Source organism: Stegostoma tigrinum, chromosome 10 (genome assembly GCF_030684315.1).
Source record: "Stegostoma tigrinum isolate sSteTig4 chromosome 10, sSteTig4.hap1, whole genome shotgun sequence".
Classification (NCBI taxonomy): Eukaryota; Metazoa; Chordata; class Chondrichthyes; order Orectolobiformes; family Stegostomatidae; genus Stegostoma; species Stegostoma tigrinum.
The window spans coordinates 38,285,492-38,304,971 of record NC_081363.1 but is presented as its reverse complement, the minus strand read 5'-3'; the positions used below and the strand labels follow the sequence as shown (position 1 = coordinate 38,304,971).

General features: G+C 41.4%; 1 protein-coding gene across 4 annotated transcripts in view; it reads left to right on the top strand.

The window, feature by feature from the left end:
* Positions 1-19,480, top strand: part of eml1 (EMAP like 1) — a 248,697-nt gene that overhangs the window by 64,083 nt on the left and 165,134 nt on the right. For 2 of the 4 annotated variants that reach the window (XM_059649108.1, XM_059649107.1), the window contains exon 2: positions 4,352-4,619. The exons of the other annotated variants lie outside the window; for them this stretch is intronic. The gene's annotated coding sequence lies outside the window, so the exon portion shown is untranslated. The remainder of the gene's footprint in view (positions 1-4,351; positions 4,620-19,480) is intronic. 4 annotated transcript variants of the gene reach the window in all.

The window sequence follows — 19,480 nt, the reverse complement described above, 5'->3', positions numbered from 1 at the left end:
TCAACGACCTATCTGACTCTGTCTTAAAGACACTCAATGACTTGGCCTCTACAGCCTTCTGTGGCAACGATTAATCACCCTAACGCTGAACAAGTTCCTACTCAGCTTTGGAAAACCTTGGCCATTCTTCTCGATTTGACTAAAAACTGGAGTAATACTGTGTGGTTTTGTTCATTACAAATGGTAAGGGATCACTCCCTTACAGCGTTTCAGATAGTGCTCTGCCAAATTCAGTTCTGGAGCTCAAGCTCAGCTCTTTGGTATCTGTGCTGTTGTGACTAAAAATCTGTCTGAGTAACTGCTAACTGAATGTCTGAGTTCTGTAATTCTGTTATATAAGTGCATGGACTACAGTTAGGACCATCAATTCTCCTTTAGGGTGCTTCAGTCTCCAGAAATAAAGATTAATCACTCAGGCTCTCTTGTGAGCAGATGGTGAAAGAAAAAACATAAGGCCTTTTTTTATTAAAAAGTTTTTTTTACTTTTTTTTGCAAGCTCCTTTTGTTTTTTGTCAAAATACTTGCAATGCGAAAGTAACTGGATCATGAGCCTCAGAGTTTGTTGCATGAAAACATTTATGTTCTAGGAGAAAAAGGTGTTAATGTATTGTGCCACAATGACAGAATCATAAATTTCTTTGATTTTTGGTTTAGTGCTCCTTAACTCAATATGTTGTGACTGTCGCATAGCAACAGCCTTCTTGTTGCTGTTGAATTTCTAAAATGTTGTTATGCAAAGTTATTGCCTTGGAAACAGAAAGAAAAACATAAACAGAAAGATATAGGGAACATTGCATTATCAGCAAAATTTCTGTCAAATGTGGCTTGGGCGTGGAGGTGTGTATTAACTACAGGATTGCTTCTCCATATGCAATGTATTTTGCCCAATGGTCCAGTGATTGCAATTTTTGAGATCAGTGGATAGAGGTCGGTAATACAAGCAGTATTATGAAGTTGTGCTGCATTTTCTTTCCTCCTTCCACCTCGAACATGAATGCAGGAGTCTGGAGTAGTGCTGAGGTCAAAACCTGCTTGAGGTTGCTGTACATTCTCTGAACTCTGACTCATGCACTCACTGACACATGCTCATTTTTTCTGTGCTCACTCGTTGACCTACACTCCCACATGTAGCTGCTGTGATGGACTGAATGACTCACTCAGCACTGATATCTACAGCTGTAACGGCAACAGTCTGAACCTGTATGACAAGTGTCAGGTTACAGTGGAATGTAGAAGGTTAAACATTATTAACACAAAGTTGGGGCTTTTCATCTTACACTCATCCAAACTGCAACATATGTAAACAAAATTTTGAAAGGAAACAAACATTTATAAAGAGATAGTAAGAACTGCAGATACCGGAGTCAGAGATAACACAGTGTGGAGCTGGAGGAACACAGCAGGCCCGGCAGCATCAGAGGAGCAGGAAAGTCAACGTTTCGGATCGGGACCCATTGAGACAGCCTGGGGAAAGGGTCATGATTGTTGGGGTCTAGAGATGATGTGGAGATGCAGCAGAACTATTAACTGTCAACCTTAATTTCATGATTAAATTCAAATCAAACAAGGAGCCTCTGATTGATCAGGGCATTGCCATGGGGATGCAGCAAGGATCCACTGTCTCCAAACCCCTTTCCTTACAGGTGGGAGATGATGCCCTACTGGTATTGTTGCTGAAATGTTAATGTTCTGGGGATCTGAGTTCAAATCCTGCCATGGCAGATGATGGAATTCAAATTCAATAAAACATCTGGAATTAAGAATCTAATGATGACTGTGAATTAGTTGTTTGAAAAAACCATCTGGTTCACTAATGTCCTTTAGGGAAGGAAGCTGCCATCCTTACCTGGTCCGGCCTACATGTGACTCCAGGCCCAACTCTGAACTGCCCTCTGGGCAATTAGGGGTGGGTAATAAATGCTGCCTAATCAGCGACGTCCTCATCCCGTTAATGAAGAATGGTAAAGATGCAATATGTGGACATATTCCTTTTACCTTGCAAAGAACAGGCCCTGTTTGTGAACATATGTGATATTTAGCACATGCAAATGACTTGCACTGTAAGTTTGACTTGTAATATTCAGTTGATTTCCAAATTCATGGCTCTGTTATGGTCATTTAGTCAATGTTGTCCAATAACCGAATGATATCCAATATTGAACACATGCTGTAAGTTTTTAAAAGCCTACACTGGTTGAACATGCCACACGCTGCAGATAGTCAAAGAGTCATGTTGTTTGATACAGTGCACCGGTCATTGAAATGAATGGCCTTTATACCTGGCATCACATGGCACAGAAATTCATATACCTCCTTACTCATCTGTGTGGTAGCCAGCAGGTTTTGTTTTGGCTTTATGGCAGGATGCTGTCAACAGACAATATCACTTGTGTGTCTATTGCAAAGAAGCAGCGTGAGATGTTAGCTTTATCTGTTACTCATATTTCTGAGATGCCATCACTTTTGAGTGTGAAAAATACCCCGTCTGTACTACCAAGCAGTTAAAAATATCAGGTAAACACCATCTGTACTTTCGGTGAGATTGTGGGATGGGTGAGAAGGGGAGTATAAGAAGGTGAGTTAGCCAGTAACATGCTGTCATCTTCTTTAGCCTCAGCCCCAGCAATGTCCTGGCTTCGGGAATCCTGGTCCAGTTATGGTGACCACTGTCTCCTCCATGGGGCTGAGGGCATGCAGCAGTGTTTGCTCCCGACTGCTTTGCGATTGCTGCCTCTGGTTATGTACACCCTTGTCCTACAAGAGACAAGAGGGTGTGTTGGTGATAGTGGTGCAATGTGCCTGGGTGATGTGCTATTTATGTTGAGTAGCTGTGTATGTGGATGTAAACTATGAGATGTGCGTGTGATACTTGCAGCAGTGCTAAGTATGAGACGGTGAGCCGAAGCTACAAAACTAGCATTTAATAGTGAATTCTGATTGGGGATATGGGTGTGGTGTCATGAGCAGGATGGAAGGCTACTGACGGTGCTAAATGTAGCATTAAAAAATGAACTCATTGACCTTGTGTAAAGCCCTTTGACATCTTTTGGTGCTGCATCCATTTCAGCACGCTGATGCTGTTAGCAGTGACCCTCTCAGGGTGCTGTTGCCATTTCCTCTAAGAGACAGTCTGGATGACAGTCTCCCTCCTGTTGTCCACCTCACGCCCCAGGGCTTTCCAATAACTATGAGCCTGCTTGGCGCCATTCTCTGCTCTATCTGTTTGTGCTCCAACAATCCACTACCTGCTGCAGCCAGAATGCACCTCCCCGTTAAGACTGTTGACTGGTTTTAAGTTGCACCGTTTGCCCTGAAGTGACACTGGTCTAATTTTGAGCCCCCTGTAGAGGGGTCCAATTGCTCAACAGTGTTTTAAATACTGAGCTGCCTGACACTACTGCTTATATGAACACAGCTCAGGTTTGCAAATTGCCTTCTTTACTTTGTACCTGTGTGGCTTAGTCATGCATTGTAATCCTCCTGTCTATTTTCAGAAACAATCTGATCTTTAGCCCAAAATACTTCTGCGTGAAATGCACAGCAATGGAGTTGGCTGAAGGAATAACCTTTGTCCTTGGCCTCCAGTGCAAATATCATATGAACAAAGCTTGGATAAAATGAAGTTAAAAATGGAACACAAGAAATTGGCAGCATTGAGTTTCTCGTTCAACATTGTTGGACAATAGCACCTCTGTCTACTGCAAAGGGCAGTGCATAGGGAATGTTTCTGCATGAAGTGTCATAAAGTTGGCACCTCTTCACAGTATTCTGTGCAGAGGGGAGAAGAACTGAAAGTTTTGCGTGTCCGACATTTCAGGCATCAGTGAGATGAGCACTAGAAAATGTACAGGAGCAGCTGGGAATGAGATCCCCCTCATTTCCAATTTCCCTGCCCAAACATGGAAAAGCGCTCAGCTTCCATTTGGCATGTCCCTCAAGGTGCACAGCTGTAACTGGCAGTATGATATGTAGAGAGTGCAGGGATATAACTGTGGTCCTATCACTCCAGGGTAACGTTAAATCTCCTGTTCAGCTCTGAGTAAAACAGCTTTGTTTGACATTTGTCAGAACAAATATTTTTGTGATTTCCAAGCTTTCAGAATAGGTGAAGAGGTGCATTCTGAAGCGCTGAACACTTGTTTTTTGGGAAATAATTCAATTGGTGAGGCAGTGGTATAGTGGCCGTGTCATTGCACTGGCAATTCAGAACTCACGCCAACGTTGTGGAGATATGAGTTCAAATTTCCACCATGGCAGATGGTGAAATTCGAATTAGCAACGCCTGGATTTAAGAGCTGGGTGTAATGAAGGTCATGTTTATTGTTGTAAAAACGATCTTTTTCTCAAACAGAAATCTGCCATCCTTACCTGGTCTGGCCTCATTGTAACATCAGACCCACAGCAATGTGGTTCACTCTGGACTGCCTTCTGTGAACATCTGTGGAGAGAAACAGAGACTTCCACATCTGTGACCTTTCTATGGAGCTGGTCAGAGATGCTGCCTAGTCTGTGAAGAATTTCCAGCACTTCCTATTTTCAATTCTGACGACAGGCATTCACAATATCCTGTGTTTCTTTAATAGCTGCTGCCATGCTCTTTGGTGATGTCTGAAATTTAAGTAAGTCTAAAGATATTTCTGTTAGTTTGGCTCTGGTGTGCATATTTATTGCATTTTTCGTTAAGAAAATGCAGATAAGATTAAATATCACAGTTGCTAAACTGAAGGATTGATTCATTAACAATATTTATAATCCATTCCTACCTAGTTTACATGAAACATCATGCTGCAAATGGCATCATGACCAAGATAAGGTGCTGAAATGAATGAAACTAAAAATATGTTGTGATATAATAGGATGAGTCAGCTCCATTACTGTTCTCGTTGAATTTTTATTAGCTTAAAAAAAACTTTATTAAATAATCCAAATGGAGAGTACAAACTCAAAGGCAAACTATACAGTAAATGGAAAAGTCCTAGGGAAAATTGATGAACAGAGAGATCTGGGTGTTCAGGTCCATTGTTCCCTGAAGGTGACAACGCAGGTCAGTTGGGTGGTCAAAAAGGCATATGGCATGCTTTCTTCATTGGGCGGGATATTGAGTACAAGAGTTGGCAGGTCATGTTGCAGTTGTATAGGACTTTGGTTCGGCCACATTTGGAGTACTGTGTACAGTTCTGGCCACCACATTACCAAAAGGATATGGATACTTTGGAGAGGGTGCAGAGGAGGTTCACCAGGATGTTGCCTGGTATAGAGGGTGCTAGCTATGAAGAGAGGTTCAGTAGATTAGGATTATTTTCATTAGAAAGACGGAGATTGAGGGGGGACCTGATTGAGGTCTAAAAAGGCATGAGGAGTATAGACAGGGTGGATAGCAAAAAGCTTTTTCCCAGAGTGGGGGACTCAATTACTAGGGGTCCTGAGTTCAAAGTGAGAGGAGGAATGTTTAAGGTAGATATGCGTGGAAAGTTCTTTACACAGAGGGTGGTGGGTGCCTGGAATGCATTGCCAGCGGAGGTGGTAGACGCAGACACGTTAGCATCATTTAAGATATATTTGGACAGGTACATGGATGGGCAGGGAGCAAATGGAACCAGACCGTTAGAAAATAGATGACAGGTTAGACAGAGGATCTTGATTGGCGCAGGCTTGGAGGGCTGAAGGGCCTGTTCCTGTGCTGTAGGTTTCTTTGTTCTTTGTTCTTTACATCATCGTCAATGAGACCATGACAATTTTTGCTCTTATTTAATGGTGTGTCCCTATTTGCACTGAATTGCAATTAAGAAGGTTGAGAGTCAAAATATATTATTTAATTTGACTTCAATCTGATCAAATGCTTCACTCAAGAATGCTTTTATGTTGACAGATCAACAGCATTCAACACTTTGCAATAATGTGGCGTCTTCCAAAAACTTATTTTGGAGTCATGACAATGTGGAGTGGCCAGGTCTGCTATTTGTCATGAGGCGATTGCCATCTGTTAATGTAACACAGACCAAGACAAGTGAATTTACTTCATAGAATCATAGAATCCCAACATTGTGGAAGCAGACCATTTGGCCCATCAAGTCCACACTGAGCTGCCGAACAGCATGCCTCCCAGACCCAACCCCTACCCTATCCCTGTAATGTTATAATGCCCGCAGCTAATCCACCTAACCAATATATCCCTGGACACTATAGGCAATTTAGCATGGCCAATCCACCTACTTCACACAGCATAATTCTTGCAGTAAACTTAAAATGCACCTTAAAATAACAATAGCCCAGATTTTATAGTAAAATTATCAGTGAGGTTATCAATACTCAAAATTATTCATGATTAAATCAGCAACCTCTAACTCTTATAGCTACGGTGTTAAAGTTGGGAATGTGGACATTGCTGTTGCTTTCTGAGTTTCAAGCTCCTTGAGAAACTTCACCACACTGATATCTTGGCAAGAGCTCCATTCTGAAAGACATGAACAAGGTTGTGGGGCTTATGTGATTATTTTCCAGCAATACTTGTTACATAAACACTCTAACATTTGTGGTTTGGGAATCTTTTGTAAAAATTTCAGAGATACAGAATTAATCTTTGCTTGGAGAGGCACAGATTAATCAAAAACAAACAATGTGGCTTCGTCAGAGGGAGATCATGTCTAACAGATTTTATAGAATTTTTTTGAGGAGGTGACGAGGTGTGTGGGTGAGGATAATGCAGTGGATGTAGCCTCCATGAACTTCAGTCAGGCTTTGACAAGATCTCACTGGTTAATAAGATAAAAGCCGATATGACAAATTGGATCAGTGGAAGGGGGCAAAGGGTGATGGTTCAAGGTTGCTTTTGTGATCAGAAACCTGTGTTCAGTGGCATATGCTGGAGTCTTGGGTACTTACTGTTCGTAGTATCCATGAATGATCTTGATATTAATGTAGGCTGTTTGATCAGTACAGGTGACAGAAAAATTGGTGTGGTACACAGACAGGAGGTAAGCCTTGCACCACAGATGGGCTGAACTGTGGCAAATGGAGTTTAATCCTGAAAAATGTGAAGTGATACATTTTGTGAGGATTAACAGGGCAAGCAAGTACATGATCAAGGTAGGCCCAAGGAAGCCACTGACCCAGAGGATCAGAGGTGTGCATGTCATAGATCCTTGAAGGCAACGGTAAAGGTGGTTAAGAAGGCATTGAATACGACAGCAGGGAGGTTGTGTTGCAGATGTATATATTTTTAGGCTACAGCTGGGATACTGTGTGAAGTTTTGGTCACCACACTGTAGAAAGGATATGATCGCACTGAAGAGGCTGCAGAAGAGATTTACCAGAATGTTGCCTGTGCTGGAGCAATTCCTCTATGAAGAGAGTCGAGATAGGCTGGTATTGTATTGCTTGGAGCAGAGGAGACTAAGAAGGGACCTGGCTGTGACATAAATAGTTATGATGGGTATGGATAGGTTAAATAGGAAGAAACCTTTCTCCTTAGCAGTGAAGTCATTAATTAGTAAATGTAGATTTAAGGCAAAGCACAGATGGTTTAGAGGGCTTTTAACGAAAAGGTTTTTTTACCCAAAGGTTGGAGGGTATCTGGAACTCACTGCCTGAGAGGCTGGTAGAGACTGGAACAATCATAACATTCAAGCAGCATTTAGATAAACACTCAAAGCACCATAATATACAAAACTAAGGGCCAGATGCTGGGAAATGAGACTAAAGCAGGTAGGTGCCGATGGCGATTTGACATGATGGGCCAGCAGGCCTCTTTCTGTGCTGTACGTCTCTATGACTCTGTAAGGCTTTTGCCTATGCTAACACAAATGTTTAGCTGTGTAATTTGTCTTAATCACTTAAGAGCCTCTCTGGCTCTGAAAATTAACTTTTGTAAGTGTTGAATCTATTTCTTCACATTTTAATATTATTGAATTTGTTAAGTTTAAAACATCTACATTTATATTTTAAAATATCTACTTTATGTCTCTAATTTCTTTGTCTTTAATCCCATCTTTTTTCACTCTGGATTTCACTTTGTGTGCACGACCTGAGATTGAATTAAATATTCTACTTGTACTTTATGTTTCAGAATCTGCATGCCTTAGTAAGGATTCTTCAGCTTGACTCTTGATGAGATATGTTGCTGCTTAGCCTATTCACTATAGCGTCCCAAATACATGACAGGACAACATCAATAGAACCGTGGGGTTCACTGGGAAAAGCTCGTAGTAATTCAATGGTAATCGAATGAACAGTCACGACTGACCTGAAAATTTAAGCTTGCACATTGTAAGTTCAATTTACATGGAACAAGAAATATGCAAAAATGTAAAATTTATAGAATTAAGAACCAGAGGCCCCTCCTGCCTGTCAAAAATGAAGACTATGGAGAATAGTGATTTCAGATAATAGTGAATCCACTCTGTCATTTTAACCACCCACCCTCTAAATTTCTACTAGGCAGGAAAGACTAAATTGGTACCATTCTGAAACCACCTTACATTCTTACCTGAAGTTGTGAGTAATTGTGTAATCAGTTTAGTTTGGAGAATTGGAAGTGTGTTGCACAGTGATTTAATATGGTTCTTAGAAATTGATCAGACAAATAAATTATTAATTGCTCTTTCAATGTCATGAACCACGAGGGTATAAACTAATATGATTGATGGTTTCACTGTGACTCCAGGATAGGTCATAGAAGACAAGGTGTGGAACTGGATGAACACAGCAGGGCAAGCAGCATCAGAGGAGCAGGAAAGCTGACGTTTCGGGCCTAGACCTTTCTTCAGAAATGGAGGAGGGGAATGGGGTTGTGAAATAAATGGGGAGAGAGTGGGATGTGGATAGAAGATGGATAGAAGAGAAGATAAGTGGAGAGGAGACAGACAGGTCAAACAGTCGGGGATGGAGGCTGTAAAGGTGGGTGTAAGTAGGGAGGTAGGGAGGAGATAGGTCAGTCCAGGGAGGATGGACAGGTCAAGGGGGTGGGATGAGGTTAGTAGGTAGGAGATTGGGATGTGGCTTGAGGTGGGAAATGGGATCCTGTTCTCTTCCCGCCTATCCTCACCTTTACAGCCTCCATCCCCGCCTGTTTGACCTGTCTGTCTCCTCTCCACCTATCTTCTCTTCTATCCATCTTCTATCCGCCTCGTCCTATCTCCCTTTTTATTTCAGAAACGCCTTCCCCACCCCCATTTCTAAAGAAAGGCCTAGGCCCGAAATGTCAGCTTTCCTGCTCCTCTAATGCAGCTTGGCCTGCTGTGTTCATCCAGCTCTACACCTAGTTAGCTCAGATTCTCCAGCATCTGCAGTTCCCACTATCTCTAGGTCAGAGAAGAAATAGGAGTCCATCCAGGCAGCGTCATCAACCTATGAAAGTTGGAACAGATTTACTCAAAGGAACAGCCCTCTCACAGACCCTCTCCTTAAACTGACATTTCTGATGTTTCAAACATCATAAAGGGTCAATCAAATTTATGGAGCTGTGTTATATACAATGGAAAGAGAATGTAAATTTACAATTTGGCATTGCCCTTTAATTGGTCAAGGATCTATAGGGCTGTATCTTACCATATTTTATCAAAGTGTAATTGTCGGTGAGTTTCGTGGAGGGTGGCTCTCTCAGGCCTAGAGGGCTTTCTCACGTTATCATCCCAAATTCACCTCGTAACAATCTGCTCATCCCTATGGTCCCCCTCTTGTCTGATGCTAGCCCAATTCCCCCACATGCTGTATCTAGCAGAATGCCCCATTGCTGAGATATTCCAGGGTATACCAACTTCCCTGGAATTGGTGTCATTTTTAAAAGGCCACAGTGCACCTGGCTAAGCACTGTCTGGAGCTGTTCTACACAATTCACGACATTTTCCCCTGATGTGATAGGTAAGGGGAAAGAGGCAGTTTGCTTCACAGAGAGGGACCTGAAGGTCTGGCTGAATGGTGTTGTGCAGGAAAGGGATATCAACTTCCCACAGGACCAGCAGAATAAGCCATGCCATCAGAACCTGCCAGTCAGGTCAAGGATTGGGCCATTGTGATTGCCACAAACTGCAGATATGCCAAATAGTAGAGAAAGAACATCAGTACCTTTCTCTGTTCTGCCAGGGTGAGTGCCATCAACTTCACTCTGTTACTAGACACATGTCCCACCAAAGATCATGCTTTAGCACTCTCTCAATTCCACCCTTCCACTCACTTTTACCCCACCCCAAGATCCCTGACTGACTGCTGTGCTGCCTACCCATGCATTCAGAACACCTCACCCCCTTTGTCCCCATCTTCACTGGCACTTATATTTTTACCACCCACTTTCAGCTCAGTCCCTCCTGTTCTCAAGTTCCAGGCGAAAACAGCCCACGACTGGGCAAAAAGAACTTAGCCTGGTTTCTGCAGGGGACGGGCTGGGGGTTGGGGGGAGGTGGTGTTGTGAGGGGTGGGGGGGGGGGTCATGCCTGATCCTTGGCTCTTTCTCTTGCTTTGAGGAGAGGAATCTGTGTATGACTGGCCCACCAACCAGCTCAATCCACTGGACAGATATTGAAGGCTGTCCTTGGGGTACTGTGATAGGAGCCCCTGATGGAAGCTGAGTCCTGTTACTTTACTGAGCACTGCTCCCCTTGGACTGTGAGGGATGCTTCAAGCACGTGCAGTGTGTTTTGCATATACCCTGCTGGCACATGCTACAGCTTGACCAACCTTTTGACTGATAACTGCTGAAAATATGAGATGCTGCCTGGCTTTGTATTTGCATTAAAAGGCAAGGCCAGGCAGAATTTGAGGACTTTCAGATTGACCTACCTGCTCGAGGAATGCTCAGCCTCTAATTTCTACCCAGCAGGTGTTAGATTAGAAACCTGCGTAATGTGGTGAGATTAAATAGCAATGATCCCCATTGATAGGCCTCTTGCTCCTCACGTGTAAGAATCCTCTCTTTACATCTAGAACTCTGTCAGAAACCATGACTTGTTGCTCCTGACATCGAGAAAGGCTTTGACCCAGGAACTTTCAGCCGCTTCATCAATGGCCTTCCCTCCTTTGTGAGGTCAGAAGTGAGGATGCTCACTGCTGATTGCACAATATTCAGCATTATTTGTGGCATCTCACTTACAATGTCCAGGTTTGGGATGACAAGTGACGAGTACCATTTGTGCCACACAATAACAAGCTCCAACGAGAGATAATTAGCCATCACCCCTTGTTATTCAATGATATCACCAGCAGTGAATCACCCCTTGCCCCCATTATCGATATCCTGGGGATTTACCATTGATCAGAAACAGCACTGGACTGTCATATAAATATCATGGCAATAATAGCAGGTCCAAAGGCACAGTATGTTGCAGAGAATAACTTGTCTCCTGACTCCCCAAAGCCTGTCCAACATCGAAACTGTGATGGAAAACTCGCCAGCTGCCTGGATGAGTACAGTTCTGCCAACACTCGAGAAGCTCAACACCATCCAGGACAAATAGACCATTTGATTAGCACCACATCCACAAATATTCCCACCCTCCATCACCCATGCTCATTAATGGCAGTGTGTACTGTTTACAAGATGTACTGCAGAAATTCACCAAGACTCCTTAGACAGCACCTTCCAAACACACAATACAACTATCTAGAGGTACAAGAGCAGCAAATAGATGGGAACAAAACCACCAGCAAGTGCCCCTTCAAGACACTCACCATCCTGACTTGGAAGTATATCACTGTTTCTTCACTGTCACTGGGTCAAAACTCTGGAAGTCCCTCCCTAACAGCATTGTGAGTTTTACTTACAGTAAATGGACTGTAGTAGTTCCAGAAGGCAGCTCACCACTACCTCCCATGGGCAACTAGGGATAAGCAATAATTGCTGGCACAGCCAGAGGCACCCACACGCATTGAATGAAAGAAAAATGTGCTGCGACAGTCCAGGTAGGTGCGAAGAGAGAGAGAACTCAGACAGCAAGCAAACAAACTCAAAATGTTTCCTAGGCTAGTCCATGAGTTGATTGCTTGTCCCTGTTAGATATTGTAACAAGAGGTACCAGTGAGCTCCAAGGTGCAGCCTTAAATGCAGAAGCACATTGCAAATCCTCAGAGATGTGCGTGTGTCAGATGCCAACATCTGTGGATGTGGAGTGTATGTGGCTACAGCCTATGTGCACATACTGAGATGTTGTTGTCCGGTGCCCAAGATAGAAGTCAGGAAGAGCACATAGAGAGCTGGAGTCGCTCAGATTTCCATGTGTAAAATTGCAGCCATCTAGTTTCTATCCAGTGGGTGTTTGAATGGAAACCTGCATATTAATGAGGTGAGTTAGGTAGCGATGAGGGTAATGATAAGTAATGAACATTTCTCACCACTCCCCTCATTACCAAGAATCTCATTGGCATGTTCAGAACTCAGTTGGAAAATGATTATTGTTCCTAACATTGAGAAGGGCCTCACTGAGCTTCTCATGTGATTCGCCAACATTTTTCATTTCAGGCCATGTTATTCAGAGCCTGGGCAGATGCCACCCTCAATTTCACTTCCTGAGAAGCTGTAACATTTGGAGAACTTTCCTATTTAGAATACTCATTAATATATCTCTCGTACTTACATTAATCTGGAATAGTAAAACACATTTCAGTTGAAAGTGTTCTTTGATGCAATATGTGTCTCAGCTTTGATGTTACTTTTTCTATAAAAACACTCAATATAAAAGGAATTAGAGTGCAGGTAACCCACTTTTCCTAATTATAGAAGCTGAGTTATTGGTAGATGTGCATTGAGTGTGATTTACATTCTAAGTTGGTTTGCTTGATTTATTATTATTTTATAAAATTAGCTATGCGCATTAAGGATATGATGTATGAACAGAAAAGTTGTATGATAATCACTAATAATGCTGAGTTTCAGTGTTCAGGGAAGAACCTGTGGTCTTCATGAAAATAGAAGTTACATAGATCATAAGATGCATCTTAGATGCTTGATCTTAAAATAGTCCTAGTTCAGCATTCATATGTTTCAAATGATTCTGGATTCACACCTTCACTACTTTATCTGAATGTCCACTTTGATTTCTCATAGTTTAAAAACAGAACCTTTTTGATTTAAGATAAATTAAAATGCAGCAGATACTGGATATTGAAACCTAAACAGAAAATGTTGGAAATACTCAACAAGTCAAACAGCTTCTGTAGAGAGAAAAACAGACAACTTTTTATCAAAACCAGAATGAGAAGTTATCGTTTTTTCACTGCCTCTGTTGTTAGAATGTCTCCTTTATTTTGTCTAGATGTTTGTAATTAGACACATAATCAGATGTGATCTCTTCAGAGCATTGTACAGTTTGTTCATTGTTTGTTTCCTTTGGTTATATTCTTGACTCCATTGTGTTGGATATTTTGATTGTTTCTCTTTTTAGTCTGGGTATGTTTAACCCACTAGATCATCTAGATCCTAATATTCTAAGTTAACTGCAGGCATAGATCATGGATATATTGGTCAGTACAGCATAGGAACAGGCCTATTCAACCCACTATATCTATGCTCACCATTATGCCGTTTTGAACTAATTTCATCTGCCTGCACGTATGCCTCTATTCCTTGCCTGTTCACATGTTTGTCTAAATATCTCTTAAACTTTGCTAATGTATCTGCTTCTACCACCTCCTTTGGAAGCAGGTTCCAAGCAATATCTACCCTCTGTATAAAAAAAGAACTTGCACATCTCCTTTAAACTTTTCCCCTTTCACCTTAAACTTATGCCCCTAGTATTTGACATATACATCCTGGGATAAAACTATCCATCTGATTCTTGCCTCTCATTATTTATGTACTTCTATCAGGTCGTCCCTCAGCCACTGATGCCCTGGCGAAAACAATCCTTTCTTTACAGCTAATATACTCCAGTATAGACAACATTCTGGCAAATCTGTTTTGTATCCTCTCCAAAGCTTCCACATCTTTCCTGGAGTGAGATGATCAGAACTGCACACAGTACTCCAAATGTGGTCTAACTAAAGCTTTTTTTTATACAGCAGCAACATGACTTGCCAAGTTTTACCTCAGTGCCCTTACCGATGAAGGCAAGTATGCTGTAAGTCTTCTTTATCACCTTATCCAATTTGTTGCCACTTTTGAGGAGCTATGGATTCATACCCCAAGATCTGTCTATATCTCAATGGCTCTTCAGGGTCCCTACCATTTACTGTAAACTTTCCTCTTGCAATTGATCTCCCAAAATGCATCACCTTACACTTATCCAGATTAAACTCCACCTGCCATTTCTCCACTCAATTTTCCAACAATACTCTGTTGTATCCTTTGATAACCTTCCTCACTATCCACAACTCCACCATTTTTCACATTGTCTTCAAACTTACTAATCAAACCACATACATTTTCATCCAAATCTTTTATATATATTTAAAACAACAGAGGCCCCAGCACTGATCCTTTTGGATCACTACTGGTGACAGACTGCCAGTCAGAAAAACACCCCCCACAGCTACCCTCTGTTTTCTATGGCCATGCTAATTTTGTATCCAAGTTGCCAACTTATTATGGATCCCATGTGACTTAAGCAATCTGGGCCAATCTGCTGTGAAGGATTTTGTCAAGTCCATGTAGACAACATCAACTGCCCTACCCTCATCGGTCAACTTCGTCAATTCTGAAAAAAACTCAATTAAGTTTATGAGACAATACTTCCCCTATATAATGCCATGCTCACTCTCCCTCATGAGTCAATTCATTTCCTAATGTGAGTAAATCCTGTCCTTGAGTATCTCCTCCAATGATTCCCTACCACTAATGTCAGACTCACTGGCCTATAATTTACTGGTTTATCCCTGTTGCCCTTCTTAAACAAAGAAACAATTGACTATTCTCCAGCCTTCTGGGACCTTGTCTGTGGCTGAAGAGGATACAAAGATCTCTGTCAAGGCTCCAACAATCTCCTCTCTTGCCTCCTTCAACATCCTGGGATGGATCCCATCTGGCCCTGACGACTTACCTACGGTATGTTTTTTAACCACCCATCACAGTCACTACCTCTTATATGCTCTTCTTTATTGTGGAAGAACTAATGTTCCAAATCCCTCCCAAATTTTACCATCATCCATTTTCTTCACCTCAGTGAACACTGATATGAAGTATTCATTAAGGAACTCACCATTCCTCTGGAACTACGCATAAATTCTCTCCTTTGTCCTTCAGTGGACCTACACTTTCCCTAATAATCTTTTGCTCATACTATTTATATGAGCCTTGGGATTCTCCTTAATCCTACTTACAAAGGACATTTTGTGACCCCTCCTTGCACCCCTAATTTCTATTTAAGCCCTTTTCTGCTTCCTTTATGTTATTCAAGGACCTTGTTTGATTTAGTTTCCAAAACCTTACATATGTCACCTTTTTTGTTTTGACTAAACTTTCAATATCTCTTAATAAAAACCAAACAAACTGCGGATGCTGTAAATCAGGAACAAAAACAAAGTTGCTGGAAAAGCTCAGCAGGTCTGGCAGCATCTGTGGAGGAGAAAACAGAGTTAACGTTTTGGGTCCGGCGACCCTTCTTCAGAAGGGAAAGGTCACCGGACCCGAAACGTTAACTCTGTTTTCTCCTCCACAGATGCTGCCAGACCTGCTGAGCTTTTCCAGCAACTTTGTTTTTGTTTCAGTATCTCTTGTCATCCTCACATGAACATGCTGGTCCTGATCAAATGGCCTTTAGAAGATTCCCATATGTCAGCTGTGGGTTTACCCTCAAAGAGCTGCCCCAATCTAACTTCTCCGGTTCCTAACTAATACTGTTGTAATTTACCTTCACCACATTGAGAAAGGACCAATCTTATCCTTATCCATAACTACCTCAAGACTTAATAAATTATGATCAATGTTCCTAAAATAGTCTCCAAGTGCAACTTAGATCACCTGGCCAGGCTCATTCTCCAACACAAATCATCATATGGCCCCTTCCCTATTTGGACTATCTACAAATTGTTTCAAGAAACTCCCTGATGCAACTAACAAATTCCGACCCATCTAAGCCTTTGGCACTAGGTGATTCCCAGTCAACGCTGGGAAAATTAAAATCTCCCACTACAACAATTCGGTTTTTACCTCTTTCCCTGAATTGCTTACGTATCTGTCCCTCTATCTCCTGCTGGCTATTCAGATGCCTTATTATAACCCCATCGTTGTGATTACACCTTTTTATTCGTGAATTCTACCCCATATGGACTGGCTAGATGAGTCTTCCAAGATTCTGTCTTTTAGTACAGCTGTGACATTCTCTTTAATCTGTAATGCAACCCTCCCACGCCTTTTACATCCCACTCTATTTTGCATGAGACATCTAAACCCTGAAATGTTGAACTGCCAGCCCTGTCCTTTTCTCAATCAAGTTTCTATCATGGCTACCACATCGTAGAAGTGTATTCAGTCCATTTTAGATTCTCTATCCAGAGAGATCTAAATATCCCCCTCATATAGCAACTGTTTATTAGCTAGTTTCCCATTGTTCCTTGACATGAGAGCGTGAGGTTGATGTTTCGGTTAAAGATACATAGATAATGAACACTGTTTGATTATACGTATAAAATATGTATACATATAAAATAGTCAGCTGTGACACTGGACTGGAGGCAAAGATCTCTCAGGCTGCATCCTGCGAATATCAAGCAAAAGAATTGGGTCTCATTTTCGCTTCACCATATGGCACAGATCCATTCAAAAGTTCTCACACAGTTCCAATTAAAAGTGAAAGTGCTGACAGTCACAGGAGATGTATGCAGTCACTCAATGGAGAAGCTATTCAATAGCGGACCCACACAATGCAACAGGTGCTGGCTATTAGAACTTCCTTGATGAAGAGGCCTCTGTCACCATTAACAGAGGAAGTATTGAGTGGTCATACACACCATGGGTGTTTTACAGATTTAAATTGGACTTTTAAATATTTACTTTTGCATTTATTTCACTTTATTCATGTACGCATCATTGTTTTTTGCTGAAACGAGCTTAGTCAGTGATCTAAATTTAATTGCAAGCCTCATGTATTGATGGTTACAGGGGAGGTTGAAATACTTCTTTATTGTGGAAGAAATAATGTTCCGTTTTGCACTGACTCTTTATTGAGTGTTCATCTTTGTGTAATCACCACTCAGTGAGATTGTTAGAACTAACACGCTCAGCTCTCTCTCCTTGCATTGCATTGTAAAGGACATTGATCAAGATCACTCTCCACAGGGACAATTGAAATGTAGGTGAATTCCAGAAACTTTTTGTGACATATTCGATCAAAAAAAACCAATTCTGCATGTAGGGAATAAGCTACCAATGGATGACAGGAAAGAAAACTGACGCTTTAAACTTCCTGTTTATTAGAACATCTCTAAGATAGGAACCAAATCTCCTGAGTGCGAATCTGTAGTGCAGGTGTTGCTATACGGGAAAATGCCTGATAACATAGATGGGATAAATAGACAAGATCTTTTGCTGGGGCAGGGAATCAACAGAATCACCACTCCTCCTTACCATTCACTATACTTGACAATTACAAAGGCACAGATCTATCTGTTTTGAGATTTTGGGCTTTTGAAGGCTTTTGAACTTGTACCACACACCAAGACACTACCAGACTAGATAATTATGGAGTCTAAGTAGATGCTAATAACGTATTTTGCCAAATGGCAACAAAGAGTCACAGTGAATGAGGAAGCCTCAAACTGGAAATTAGTCTTAAGTGTGTGCCCTAAGTTACTATCCTGGGCCCACGTTTGTTTCTGTTCATTACAAATGACATATCAAGCTAGGTTGCACTCTTTGCAGATGATTACCCAGTCTGTAGAGACATTATTGAAGCAGAGATACGATTATCTTTGAGGAAGATCTAAACAATCTTGTCAATTGGACCAATACGCATGGAATAAAAGTCAATGCAGAGACATGTGACATAAAGCAGTTCTGCAAAAATTCTCTCTCAGCATTTAATATGTTATAAAAATCATTACTGTATTAGGACTTTTGAAGTAATTTATTTTGAGATTAACTTATAGTGCAGTCAGTGATTATATCTTTGTAAAGCAAAGGCATGTTACCTATGATAACAAAGTGTGGGGCTGGATGAACACAGCAGGCCAAGCAGCATCTCAGGAGCACAAAAGCTGATGTTTCGGGCCTGGACCCTTTACCCATGTCTTCTGTAGTGATTAGGGAGTGCAAATTATAATTCAGAATATTTGCTATCCTCAGTTTTGAGCCACTTGATTCTTCAGTGGGTTACATCTTTTGCTGGCCTCTTCCAATACTTTTAATCAAGGAATTCAATCAAGTCTTCCTACGTATCCTGAAGCTTGAAGTGGACTTATCATTTGAAGTTCAGAGAAAATGATGCCTGGGGTACTCTTAACAGCATTCAATTCATATCAATATTGTGCTATTACTTTTTGTAATTGACTTCAATGCCTTCTCAAGGGCATCTAGGGACAGGCAATAAATGCTGGCCAGCCAGGGATGCCCATATCACACTAAAGGAATAAATTAAAAGAAAACGTAACAACATTATTGCACAATTACACTGTCATTGCCAACCCTGCACATTAACAGTACAAGCAGTTTGTTAGACTTGCAAATGCAAATGTGGGAGTAGAACTGAATTAGATCATATTCCAATGTCCACAACTTGAAAAGCAGTGATAACAAAATGTGAAGCTGGATGAACACAGCAGGCCAAGCAGCATCTCAGGATCACAAAAGCTGACGTTTCAGGCCTAGACCCTTCATCAGAGAGCTTTGAGTTTTTTTTTCTCTCTGTTTTGCTTATCCCTTTGGGTTGAAAAGTTGCAAGTTGCCAGGACAACAGACAAAGGGAAGAAGTAACATATTTTCATTTTTTATCTCAAGCTCATCTCGTAATTTTAAAATGCTTTAAGTATGCTGCAGGATAGCCCTTTGGTACAAGCAGGAGCCAACAGGCAAATTGAAACACTGAAGGTGCCTTCTACATTGGCTAATTAGTCATGGTTTTATTCCACTGTATGTCATGTAATGCAGCCCTTCTGCAGACAGCCATTAATAATGATATAGTACTTTATACACAAGCTATGAAACAAGAGGAAGAAAATGATTGAAATGGCACCATTAACTAAAACACTGTTTGAATGATGGGAGACTTTAACATCTGCTCTGTCCTGTTGTTGACCTTGCCATTTTCAGCCATGCATTCACAACAAATCAAGAACACTGGAATTGAAAAAGTAAAATAATTGTTCACATGTGAAACTTTCTGTTAAACAACATTGGTTGCCAAATTTTGTAGACTTAGTTGTGGTGTGAATAATCACTAACTGAACAAGGGCTGTTGTGACATGCATCTAATACTGAATAAAGGCTGTTGGAACATGCACCAAGACATAAGAAAGCTTTATACTGGAGTTATTTTTCAAAGTCTCTCTGTATTGCAATATCTGTAGGATCATATCTGAAGTATCTAACTTGTCTGTTGATGGACACATCTGTTTGTTTAGC